This window comes from Pundamilia nyererei, unplaced genomic scaffold (genome assembly GCF_000239375.1).
Source record: "Pundamilia nyererei isolate P.nyererei 1_Seehausen unplaced genomic scaffold, PunNye1.0 scaffold00138, whole genome shotgun sequence".
Classification (NCBI taxonomy): domain Eukaryota; kingdom Metazoa; phylum Chordata; class Actinopteri; order Cichliformes; family Cichlidae; genus Pundamilia; species Pundamilia nyererei.
Window position 1 is genome coordinate 1,102,187 of NW_005187539.1, and position 13,800 is coordinate 1,115,986.

A 13,800-nucleotide genomic window follows, 5' to 3' on the forward strand; every position below is an offset into this window, starting at 1 on the left:
GTGTGTGTGTGTGTGTGTGTGTAGAGCAGTTTTTGAGAGAACAAGTTTGAGTTTTAGATAATCAGAGTGTGAATGTTTTGTGACGGTTAGGGTAAGGAGGGAGGGAAGAAATGATGTCCGTGTTGGGAGAATGTGTAACAAAATAAAACCAGAGAGTACTGAAATTACTTTTTGTAGCAAATAACTTAATGTGGCAGTTTTGTAATTCAAGTAATCCATTGTTTAGTTTGCTTTAAATAAATGCAATTAGTTGCTAAAAAAATTGCACCTTTTCCTCGTTCCTTTTGCTGCCAGAGTTGAAGGGGAAAAATCTGTAATGCATTTACACTAATTCTATTTCCTTCTCCTTGAGAGGTACCTGTATATTTGAAGGTATCAGTCCTGCAGTTGTATAAGTGTGCATGTTGATTTCTGCTTCAGGAGGAGAATGACGTCAGGTCTACAGGTTCAAAACATCAAGACCTACTTTTTGATTTGTCTAACTCTGACTGTGATTCCAGGGGAAATTCAAAAGCTTTTTGCTGGTTACTTGTGGAGGAGATGACACGAATATCAACTGAGATAAAATCAGTTCATTCAAAGTTAGGTGTACAGAAAGCCTGCCTGTTGATTCTTTTCATCTGGATGCAGCATTTCCCACTGAAGATTCTGCGTCCAGATGAAAATAATCAGCTTTCTGGGATTTCTTTCCCTGGGTGATCAAGGATGCATCAAGACATTTCAACAAGTTACTTTTCTCAGGAGGTAACACTGTAACCACAGATTTTATATATGTATAGTAGAATAACTCAAAAGAATAAAAACAATAGGATACTACAAACTACAGTAGAAGTATAGTGGCATGAGGTTGGAAAGATTGGCTGTCTCTACCCATGCAGAGCGTGGTCTGCATTATCCAAGATAAATAACAGTTTGTTTAGTGACCTCCGCCCCACCAGAGCCACAGTCATTTGTATGCTTGTTTGCAGACTTCCTATAGTGGAGTAAGAGAAGTTTAGGTCATTGCATTGGTTGCTCCATGCAACAACTGTGATGTCCTCATAGCCCTGCAACCATTTATTCTTACACTTGAAACACACCAAACTTGCTGCAGTATTCTCCTTAATAAGATGTCACCACTGCATCAGTACACCACTAGAAGAAGTTAAAACAGGAAGCAAAGGGATCAATTAGTTTTTTCTCAAGAAAATCTCACTTTTAAAGCTGCAGCATTTCCCTCTCCATAATCTGAGAACGTCTCCTGATACAGCAGTGGTCAAAAGTTTATTTAAATTCATTATGGGAATGACTGTCATGGTAATTATGGGCCGTTATTGATTTCTTTGAACTGTTGTTTTTCCAGGATGTAATGATTGTACAGCATACGTATTTAACCCTCTCAAGGCAGGCGTTGCAGATTTGCAACAGTTAAAAACTAACAACCTGATTACCCCACATACATATTTTATCAGTTTTTTTTTACTCAGAAGTACCACTGCAGGTATTCTTTTGTGCATTAGCAACAAAAACTTAATTTGAGCCTGAGAGGGTTAATGACTTTTACAAAACAAGAATTGGGTCCATAATCTTGAATTCATTTTAGATTTTCCTCAAATCAACATGGTCAAAATTAAACACACAAGGTCAAATATATGCATTTACTCCCACTAATATTAATCAATCTATGTATGTATTAATGTATTAAATAATACTTATTAACTATCCCTTAGTAAGTTGCAGTTCAACTACACTTTTATTAGGCATCAACAAGCTTCTGGCATAATTCTGGGGGAAAATTTGACGACTCCTCTTGGCAGAATTCATTGAAGTTGGTTGGTTTCCTGGCACAGAGCTGGCTTTTAAGCATAGTCCACACACAGTCAAGCATGATGGTACCACCGCCATGCTTGACAGTTGGTACAGTGTTCCTAGGTCTGAAAGCTTCACTGTTATTCCTCCAAACAAAGCTCTTGTCACTGTGGGCAAATAGCTCAGTCTTTGTCTCATCTGACCATAAAACTTTTAAACAGAAGGTATTTAGAATTTAGTTTGTCCATGTGGGCAACTGCAAAATTCAGCTGAGGCTGAAGATTCTAATTTTGGAGCAGAGGCTTCTTTCTTGGTCAGTCGATGGCCATGTAAAACTTACTTCACTGTGGACAATGACACTGGTGTTCCAGCAGTTTCCAGTTCATGGAAGTCTTGAGCCTTGGTGGTTCCTGGCTTGTTCCTGAACATCCTAGGCAGTTTGCTGTCATATAAGTATGAAAGTTTTGCTCTTCTTCCAGACCTTGGAAAAATGATGACCAGTTTGAATAACTTGTATTTATGTACTTTTTAAACAGATGATTCTACAATCTTACTGGTTATGGAAGGAATTTGTCAAAGCCCTGACTTCAGTGCAGGGAAACCACACAAGTTAAACGAACTCTACCAATTCTGACAAAATGAGTAATCGGATGTTCAGCCAGAATTATACCAGAAGCTTGCTGATGGTTATCAAAAGCTGTAATAAAACTTGCTAAGGACATCTAGCCAGTAATTAGAGGGTTTTCATGTTTTGACCCTGTGTGTTTGAGAGAAAACCCAAAATAAATTCAAGCAAAATTTTTCCATAGACATCACATCTTTATGTATGCATATATTTAACCTGGCCATGGCTGTGACATTGATGAAACTCATAGCCAAATAAAAGAGGCAACACAGTTGGTCTTAGCTGTGTATTACACACAAAAAACGCATCACATTTAAACATGTGTAGGCGGTTGTGACAAAGCCAGCAATATGTTCATGTTGTCGTGCAGGTTTAACATATGTTTGTGCTCAGGAGTTGTGTATTTGCACGTGTCTCTTTGGGAAATAGCAAATCCAAAAATGTCTTGTTGGTGTTTACACCTCTTTGTGAACGATTTTAGCAACTTCATAAGGATCCTGCTATCTTTGCACGTTTGAGGAGGGCTGTGTGTTTAATGTCACAGGATGAACGAGAATGCAGTCGTTTTAATTTTGCCATCTGTTTGCCTAAAGATCAATTGACTTTAGTGAAAATTTCATGCCATGCATTGAACAAACAATTCTTTCCTTGGCTCAGAGACCAAGAGTCCTGGAAAAAGAACACAGAAAGCCAAGTTATCCACACACCTCATATAACTCAACTTGGTATTTTGACATCTTTGGGTTTATTATTAAAGCACCAAGTAATGTCCATGTTGTAGAGCTGAACTGATTGCACCCATGATGTTCACCCATCAGTCGAAGATTGCTCTTTCTCTTGCTGGAAGATTGCTTGCCACAAGGATGTACCTTAGGATTGACTTGGCATCATTGGATTTGATAGTCACCTTTTCAAATCTTTCCACATCCTCTGGCACAGCAGCAGTTGGCGAGCGCTGATGATTCACAAATGACTTCGCAATAACTGGAAAGCAGAAAACAAGAGCTGCAGAGATGTGATTACGTGGGAAGTCAGTGCAGGTGGCAGTATTTTAAAGGTTAAAAATGTGGGCTTTTATTTGGAAATGCTCTGATTTGAATCTGCAAATCAGCAAGGAGGAATATGAGATTGAGGGCAAAATGATGAGAAGCCTGTGACTGCTGTTGATGTGCTCCTGCAGATTTCAACCTAAAACAAAAAACTGGTGCAGAAATGCAGAGATTTGCGGGCGGGCACTACAGATTGAAAAAGGCAAATGACATGGCGTAAATAACAGGAGTGCTCTAATCATTTTTAGAGTTGATGTTTTTGACTGAATAAATGTCACAGCTGATGTGATACTGATGGCCATTTCTGTAATTTTATCCAAAAACAAAAAAAAATCCAAAAGGTCCAATTATTTCTGAATTTTTCTTATAAATTGAATTTATTGGGAAGCTGCAGTTAATTACATCTCTTGATAAAACATTCCTTCAAAGGTCAGCGACAGCATCCTTCTTTTAAATTATACTGACATGACATCGACATCACTTTAGACCGTCAGGCTTTCTTTAATGCAGACCCGCAGCTGTTGAATATTGATCCAAGCTGCAATCTCTGGGGCTAAAGAAATGAAGCCAGTGTTGAGGTGAGTGAGTCACCATAAAGCCCCATGTTAAACTCAAAGTTTTGAAAAACACATAAATGTGTTACCTGCGTGGTATGAGAAATGGCTTTTATTTATTTATTTATTTATTTTTGTAGCTTACCAGTTAAAGTTTGCTATATCGAGGGTATGACTGACACACAGCTGTAGCTGAAGCTTGTTCTCTTGAAGTAGAAATATTCCTCAAGGTCACTTTTGGAACACTTGCGTTGGTTGTTTTAAATCAAAGACCAATATGGTTATTTTGTTGGACATCTAGTTCTATCTTGGATATTTCACACGATAATCAATAAACTTGACTTGAGGGAACATCATCTGTACCAAATGTCTCGGTTTACTTAGCAGTTGGACTAAACTGAAGGACTTTCAAGCTGTCCTGACCATCTCTAGAGAAACTTTTAACATGACTAAATAAAGTTCTTCCAGCATCTGTTGTCATTTGGAAAACTTGTAGCCTGCACAGGCTCCCATCATATGCTTGGCATTAGAACAAAATGGCCTGCCTGGATACATCAAAGGCTCCAAATGTAGCCAGCGACATCATTTTGAGTCCCTGTGCTGTAAATGCCAATGTGGAGGGAAATGTGTAGCCGTGACTTATAATGTAGTCAAAACTCTGAATGGAAAATATTTCTTTGGTTCAAGCTATTTTTTGATCTTCTTTCTGATCATTTTTAAAACATTTATTCAAGTAATATTGAATGCTATCCAATTCAGAGTGCTGCCAAACTGATCAGGGATATTACACAGTATTACTCAGACAAAGGTTAAAAAGTACGGAAAATGGCTGTGTACACATGACAGTCTGTTCCAGTCTGGCATACTCCAGACCTCATTGTCACCATGCTTTGGCATTAGACTCAGTAAGGTGGCACTGTGCACATGTTCAGTTCTGTCCTCCTTGCTCAACCATCCATCATCCCGTCACAGAATACAAGACTTTCTCAGTAGCACTCCTTACAATGCAACACCCAGCCCCCCTCCCAGTTCTCCATTTTCTCCTCCAGCCCTTCAGGAGTCTGGCTGTCACAGCATGTTTCCTGTTACAACTCTTCTGATTCCTTCCTCTCCTGTCAGCCCAAACCTCCCGTTATCTATCCATCTGAAACACGAGCCGGTGTCTGCTCTGCAGCAGTTCAACTGGAATTGGAGCTGGTTGCACTTGGTCAAGTTCAGACTGACAGGAAAGTGGTGGGAAGGTCTGGTATACATGGCGGTATGAGATGAACTCATTTGACTTCAGAAAGAACTGGTTGCATAAGAGTTGGGCTCTGAATACTTTGTCTATTATCACGACTAAAACATATTTCCATGTCAGTGTTTTGTTCCAAATCGTCTGTCAAGCAAAAGTAAAAAAAAAAAATCATCATTATACGTTTCTGCTTTGGCAACCGTAGTAATGAAATGAGTCAACGTGACTTTGTTCTTGAGTGGCAGACGGCAAACAGAGTTACAAAGAGCAAGAAACTGCAGGAATCCCTCACCAAGGCATATTCAAGGTCTCTATTAAAATGCAGTCATCTTCTGTTATGTCACTTTATATACACAAGAAAAGCCAGTTCACTTATGCTGGTCTTAATGTTATAAAATTATCAGTGCAAAGAAGCAGACACCCTGCAGGTCTATCTGCACAATCAGGAAGGCATACATTCAAATCTACGTTTAGGAATCAAATTAACAAGATACTAAACTTTGAATGTAGTCATAATGTAACAGTTAATTGAATTTCGGGCGGTCAGATTGAGCACATTCTTTTATTACTATGAATTTCTATTTGAGTGCTTTAACGATATTCACAGTGTCCCTTTACATTGAAACACTCATGAATAACTTAACAATATTAGGGTTACACTATAAGGGCATAAGGTTTAATTACTCAGTCTTTGTTTCTACTACGATACTGAGGAGCCTTAGTTATCATTGCTTAGGAGAAAACGGTTTGCAAATGGAGCAGTAATGTCAGAAGGGCTTTTCCATCCACAGGAGCCTTAATCTCAGGGATGGGATAGTTTCCGAGTTTTGACCTTAAAGAAATCTTTCTGAGGGAAAATACTAACTTATTTCTTAGATAAGAAGATGAGCCTTCTCTCATGTCATGTGAAGCTTCTGTCAGCACCCTGGTCACTTAGCATATTGACTGAAAATAGGGAAAATGCTAGTGTGGCTCTGTCCAATGATAGCATGCAATCTCTTTAAAGAAAAAGAAGGAAAAGAGGAAAAACATGTTGCAGCTTTGCAGGTGTTTATTCTTCCACTGAGGGCAACCATGCAAGTTGACTTCAAATTTGAAAATAATTTCTGGGAAATCAGCAAAAGGAAAATTTGTTTTTAAATGTGTCATTATGTACTATTATGTGAATACCATGAGCTGGTGCATTGAGATAAACAGCTGGTGACACTGATTGTTCAGTCAGGTGCCATTAAATCTGTGCTTAAAAGGGCACAGCCATATAATATAAGAGAGGGGCAGATAAATGGCAAATTAGATGAATAATTACATTGTAAACAACATTAAAAACATGTTTCTAAAACACCAGTTTCAAAATGTTGGGGCAGTGTGTAAAATGTAAATGAAAAAAATATATAATGACTTACAAATTTTAGAAACCCACATTTTGGTCACAATAGAGCAGAGAAAACATTGAATGTTTTCTCTGCTCTATTGTCCCGTTTTAAGAAAAATATTAGATTATTCTGAATTTACTTTTCTGCAATAGCTCTCTGTGTTTCCCATCAATTCCATGTTTCCCACTGTGTAACATCCACTCTTCTTTTAACAACAATTTATATTTACATTCTGTATTTATCTGGGAATTTATAAGAGCAATGTTGCCCACTGTTGTCAGATCCTTTGTTTATTGTCCCTGTAACAGTCCTGTGTCTTCTTTGTTAAATGTCTACAGTTGGTGAAACGTCTGGACTCAAGGCCGGACAGTTCAGCACCTGGACTTTTCTGATACAGTGATGGGGTCTTTAGCATTGTCTTGCAATGTGGAATCCCTTTTAAAGCATATGTTGCTCTAAAACAAACCTTTCCGCATTGACTACAATCTCATAGGCACTACTGTACTCTCATACCATCAAAGATGGGAGCTTTTGAACTCCTCTTTAATCCAGAGGATGCACATTCAGTGTATTAGAAAAATAATTGAAATTCATCTGACCACAGAACAGCTTTCCACTTTGCATCAGTCCATTTTCAGTGAGCTTACAGATGCTTGCAAAGAGCCGAAGTTGGGTTAGCAGCATAATGCTGTTGTTACTGTCCTGGATGCAGTTTGCACTTTACCATCGTACTCTCTTCCTTTTATGCAATAAAAATAAAATCAATATTGGATGCTCATATCCACACTTACAGCTCTACTATTTTCCTCCCCCAGCACAAAAACTGAAATCAGCTGATTGCAGCATGAATTCAAGTGGAACCAATGAGCGGAATCAATGGGCAAGCAGACCCACAATTCCAGGGAAATGAACGCTTACCCGATTCCCATCCCTAGTGACAGAGCTTAAACCTGCATTTGTGGATGGCATAGTGAGTGTGGACACAATGATTTCTGGGAGTTTTCCTGAGCCTATGTAGTGATTTCCATGCAGATTCGTGGCTGTTTTTACTGATTTCTGTGAGATTCTCCATATTTTGTGAATCTTTTGATGATTTATCATGTGCTGTAGATGGTGAAATATTCAAATTATTTATAATTTTATGCTGAGGAACATTATTCCTAAATTGTTCCACAGTTTGGTGGATCTCTGTCTTTTACACTTGGTATACACCTAATGTTACTGACCTGTTGCCGTTTAATTTAATTAGTTACAAAATGTTCCTCGAGTTGTTTCTTTTTAATGTCACATAATTTTTGAGGTCTTCCATTAGTGCACATGAGGACAAGGTGTTAAAATTGAGGCGATGCAATTAATACACTTTATACTTGTGGATTTTTATTACTTAGAGTTGTCTCCAATTTATTAAACTCAGTTTCTGTCATCATCAAGACATTACTGCCACGCTAACAAATTTCCATGGGGTAGGGAATCTGAATTTTTTTCTGCTCATTGACTCGAGACCAATGTCCATACATCCATTTTCGTCACTGCTTATCCAGTTCAGGGTCACGGGGAGCTGGAGCATATCCCATGACCCCGAGAAAGGTCACCAGAAGCTAATGTTTCCACCTGATTTTAACATCTTCTTTGGCTGATGATAATGTACAGACAATCCAGCTTGGTCAGGGATTAATCTAAGGCAGAGCTCTAAGGACTAATGACTGACCTACCAGCATGATGGTCGGGACTCATGTCAAGTATTTGAACCACAGAGGAGTTACAGTATCTTTCCTGTTTCCCATTCCTCATTCTAAGCTAAACATCTTCTGTTAGTAACCTTCTATGTATAAGAAATAGTTTTTCTCATTTAACTATCAGCAAAAAAGTGAATTTTTATTCTTTTAATTTTTCTTTGTAGTAATTGTTACGCCTTGGGCATTTTATCAAAGAACCAGATACTTTCTCGCACAGCTGTTTATCACCTATATTTATGATTCATCTCAGATGGCCCGTGTTTCAAAAATGAACACCCCCCACTGAATCCTGGGGCTCATTTTACAACAGTAATTCGTGAGCAATGCTGACATGCAGGAACAGGGAAAGTGTAAAGATTAACACAAGGAGGAAAATATCTCATATCGCTGAAGTTTGTTTTTTTTAAAAAAGGTGAAACGGCACCTAAAGAAATCTGTTTCACTTTTAAGAACTTCATGAGCCACTTTAGAAACAACAACCTCAAACTATCTTGCGTAGCTACAGGCCAAACAGTATGAACACAATCTGATTAATGCTTTTTGGGACACGTTGACTTCCTGACTTGCTTACATATGGATTACTCGGGTATGATTTTGCACATTTACCAGAGTTGTAAAAGCTTCCAATTTAAATGTTGGTTTTAAGCAGATTTGACACAGAAAATGAAAGGTAATGGGAAAATGTGCACAAGAGAAGGCCGTGGAGATCCATGCAGCATAAGAAAAAGAAGAAGCAATGGATGAAAGGAGAGTACAGAGCGAACAGGAGGAGGAGAAAAGGAAAAGATTACTACCATAGTACATCAGGCTTAGCTTCACATCCTTAATGGTAACTATGGAAATAATTATAGAGCAGACAGACAGACTGCTAGAGAGAGTGTGAGCTTCAGAGAAAGAGAAGGAGAAAGGGAGGGCAAAAGACAACGGGAGAGGAGAAGAAAAGGAGAACTATGGGGGGTAAAGTAGCTGAAAATGTTTGCTGGAATCCCTAAACTGTGTCTCTAATGATTGGTGATTGCTTAAAGATCAGATGCACAGGGATGACGTGTAGGTTAAACCCTCACAAAGCCAGTTTAACCGCCTTCTTACAGCAGCTGCAGGATATGCTGTGACATCTTTTATGCCTTATGTTAATCTTTCCTTTGATATGAAACTGCAAGATATCTTAGGTGGGGGGGAAAAGCATCAACAGCATGGAGGTCATATTATTTTTATCCACCGTTATATCTTACCAGCGATAAGGGGGCTCTAGCGTGGTGAGTACAGCAATAGTACAGTGTCATAATAAAACGGTGCTTTAAAAAGTTGTTTCAAACGCACAGTTGTCATGGAAACAGATCTAAGATACTCTTTCCCCCTCTGAAAGTGCTCATTGCTTATCATTACTGAAAGCCCAATCAATGGAGATGTCATTAACAGTGAGATAAAAAAAGTACTTAATGTCGCCTACATCAAAGTCAGATACATTGAGAAGTAAATTAAAGCTCCTGATGGATTTAGATAATTGGATGGATGACTTTGTTTATGCACTTATAAAAAGCAGCATGCTGTTGGAAATCAGCAGGGGTCAAGTGTGGCTTGGATAGAGAAATTAGCTGTGCAGTTTTTAATTTTGATTGGTCATGATTTGCCCGTGGGTGTGTGACAGCATGCATGGGCAGTTGGTACAGGACTGGTGGTTATACAGTATATTATGTGAGTGATAATATTGCATGCTTCCCACACAGTTGCCCCTGGCATGTACGTGTGTGTGTGTCTGTGTGTGTGTGTGTGTGTGTGTTAGCGGAAGGTGAAAGGTAAACAGAATAGACCGAGAGAGGAAAGGAAGATAGGAAGAAAGAGGGGAGTGTGGAAGCGAGAGAAACCACTCCAGGTCCCAGTCGGGAACCAAGCAGCCCCACCCCTTCTAAACATCTCTCTTCCTATTTCTCTCTCTCTCTCTCTTTTATTCTCTTTGCTGCTGGAAACAGAGAGAGGCAGCGAGAGAGGGAGAGACTGAAGCGCAGGGCATCAGAGCACTGCTGCTCCCTGCCTAAACTGAGCTGCTGTCCACCTGTGCGGGATAATCTCCGTCCAACCAGCAGCCAGGAGACACTACAACATCCACCGTTTGCCAGGCAGATTACTTGAGGGTGAACCGCCGTTTGGTGGAGGAATACGAGGGACTAAGTTGCCATTACAGCCTCGTTTTTTTGTTTTTTTTTTCCGCGTGCTGCTTGTCAGCTCGTGCCAAACGTTCAGTTTGTAGGCACTGCAGCTTTTAGACTACTTTATTCAGTGGCGCTTAGCTGTTTCTTGGCCACTCTCTCTCTCTTTTCTTTCCATAACGGTCTGTGTTTTTGGTGATTGTCCACACATTTCCGCCTGCATTTGGAAACTAAAGCTTCCGTTTGAATTCTTTCTGCTTGCTCGCTGGCTCAATGTTGGAGTTGTCCGATGAGAGCGAAGCGCCTTCGCTAAGCTTGCACATATAGAAAGGCGGACCTATTGCGCGCCGCACCGCTCCTTCACGCGCACATGGGCTCAGACGCGCACGCTCGCACGCACGTGCACACACGGCTGCAACTCCAGACATGCAGCTGGTTCCCCTGTGTGTGCACACCTTAGCTTCTGAGTGCCGTTAAACTCCAGAGCTTCGCACAGATAAGCGTTTAGCTTTCACCCATCCATCCTTGCCAAGTTCTTTCTGATATGCACAAGGGGGACACCCACTAAAGGAAACCATCGCAGAAACCATCTAAAAGATGAGAGAAATTGGCCTCAGCGGATTTCCCGTCGGTCACCGGATTTGTGAGTGCAGGGTCGGGGCGGAGGGCACCGGGGAGAGAGGACAGGGAGAGGCCGGGGAGGAGGAGCTCTCATCCGGACTGCCCGCCGCGGAACAGCCGCTGCTGCCGTGCTCAAGAAGCAGGCTGCTGCTGCCAGGGGGAGGCGGGGGGAGGATGAAGAGTGCCTCAGTCTGAAATTATAACACTCAGCTGGCTTTGGGAGTGTTTGTTTTCTTGCATTTTACCTCTCACTAATTAGTCTGAAGATGCGAGATAACGAACAGTGGCCTACTTAATAACTGTCATCCGTTCTCTCACCGGTGTGGCACTTTTGGGTCAGCTTAAAGGTAAATTCAGCACTTTGGTGAAGTGAAGGCCTGCAGTTGTGAATTTACCTGTGCAGTGGCTTTTGAAAGGACATCCTCCCACTTTACTAATTTCAACTTTGTGATTTTCTTTTCGTATTAGCTTAAGGTGTTTGTAGTAATATAAGTCAGACCTATACAGAATATCCTATTATCATTATAAAGGGACGTCTAGTGTGTCTGTGATACTCAGTAGTGGGTTTATAATCGCTATATTGGACTTAATGGTCATTTCTATCTCTTCAATATTACTAGGATACAGTATTTCTTTAGAATAGCCAATATAAATACATAGTTTATAATTTTCTGTGATAATTAAATAGTATTGTATTTATATTTATTACAAGATCACTAAAATTCCTTTTGTACTCCCATATATGTAGATACCTTGAAGGAGCCCTGTTTCCAGGTGCCTTGATAGTGGAGGTTGGCAATTCATCATTTATTAACCTACCGAACTGTCTATGAATTATCAGAAGTCATGATATGATTTAAGGCCAACATGGTAGTGTTTTTGCTGTATTGGGCTTTTGTAGTGCAATTTCAAGTTCTCTTGCTCCGTTTTAGTTCGAGTCCTCTTGATTCCTTTTTTCCTAGGCTGATTTGAGCACTGACTTTTTTAGCAATACTCCTCTGTCTGGAACTCGACCACAGCCTTATAAACCCACCAGAAGATGGTCACCTGCTTATCAAACAATATGACAAGCACATGTGTGTCCTAACACTCAGTGGCAGATGCTGTTTGCAGATACACCAACACGCTCAGTTATTTATAGACATTAATATCACTGTGTGCTTTTGGAGTATCAGTTCAGAACAAGTGCCGATGCTCGACGGAATGTAACCCAATCTACGGAGCTTCAGAAGTTTCAGTCAGACGCAGAGACTTGGAGGAATACAGGCTGAACTCATCTTTAATAGCAGCTGGCAGCAGCTGACTGTGGGGGTCACAGACTGTACACTGGAAGTGCAGAGACACTGTCTTTAGAAGTTTGGACACAAAGCACAAGAGCCCCACCTGATCTAGGTAGGACATCTTTTTGTTTCATATTTGTTGCACTAAAACCTCTGCATATGCACATCCAGCTCATTATAACATCTGATGCAGGTGTACAATTAGAATTTTAAAATAGTCCTCTCTGCAGAAATACATCACTATGGCCGAACTGCAGTTTTGAAATTATAAGCTTGATTACGGCACTGATCTGAGCTTTTTTCTGAGAGGGTGTTTCAGTTTTACCAGTTCAAAGTGTCTAATTTTGGAAATAATTTTGTGAACTTACTTAATGAAAATGCATAAAAAGCTGTTTCCAAGTGTGCTGTAAATGCACTCCTAATCTTCACCCTATTTGCACTCATCTCTTGTACAATGACATCACTTTCGTCTGTGTGTTTCTGCTGGTTTGTCGTCATGCTCAAGAGCACAAATAGTCCACCACTTCCCATCTGCTGTTGCCTCACATGCAGTGCAATAATACAGCAAAAACCCAGCATAAAACAGTGTTTGTGTTGCTCAATTTAATGCTAAAAGTTCATATTTCTTAGCTTTAATTAACTCTTTATTCCAATTAAAACAATTTGCTTGATGGGAGAGGGCTGTCTGGGTTATGGGGTTTAAAGGTTTGATGGCTCCTGATGTTCTTTTATTGCTCTGTGGGGAAAATTGCATGTGAAGTAAATAATGTACTGTGACAAGCATTGTCCTGGTAAATCAGATCAGACCGTACTCTCTTCCCTTTGGTCTAAAAATCAAATATTTCCCACAAGAAACACAAGCTGGATCCAAAATTAGACCTTTCATTTCTTTGTGTTAAAGCTGCAGTAGGTGTGTTTGCAGAGAATAAGAAAGACAATCGCCCACCCCTCTTTCTACTTCCCACAGACACGAAGGCAAAAGCAATCGGTAGGCAGCTGAGTGACAGCTCTGAATGAAGCTCTCCTGCTCAAAAGTTTACCTCAGATTCCCAAAACACAGCATTAACAGTGACGGCAAATAGGAGAGAAATAGCACTATCAATAAAACCAGGACTCTGACATTATATTACTCATTTCTTTTAACCCTGCGGGGGAATTGCATTTGCCTGATTCAAACAAAATGTCAACTTATAAATCTGCCTATGATAGTTTTAGATAATGGGAGCACATAAAATAAAATATCTTGAGCTGAAGCATTAGAAAGAGCAACGGTAGAAACAAAACCATATATTATATTAGTGGTTTGTGGATTGTGAAACTCGTTTTACCTAGCAAATCAGCTTTGAGAGTACAAAGGACTGTCCAGAATTTTGGTTAACTGCCAGCTTGGCTC

The 13,800-nt window shown here is 40.0% G+C and overlaps 1 protein-coding gene across 12 annotated transcripts in view; it reads left to right on the forward strand.

Annotated features, from left to right (window-relative positions):
- Positions 1 to 13,800, forward strand: part of syngap1b (synaptic Ras GTPase activating protein 1b) — a 174,263-nt gene that overhangs the window by 88,018 nt on the left and 72,445 nt on the right. Inside the window, exon 1 of one of the 12 annotated variants that reach the window (XM_005744055.1) lies at positions 10,347 to 12,519. The exons of the other annotated variants lie outside the window; for them this stretch is intronic. The gene's annotated coding sequence lies outside the window, so the exon portion shown is untranslated. Of the gene's footprint in view, positions 1 to 10,346; positions 12,520 to 13,800 lie in introns of those variants that run through there. 12 annotated transcript variants of the gene reach the window in all.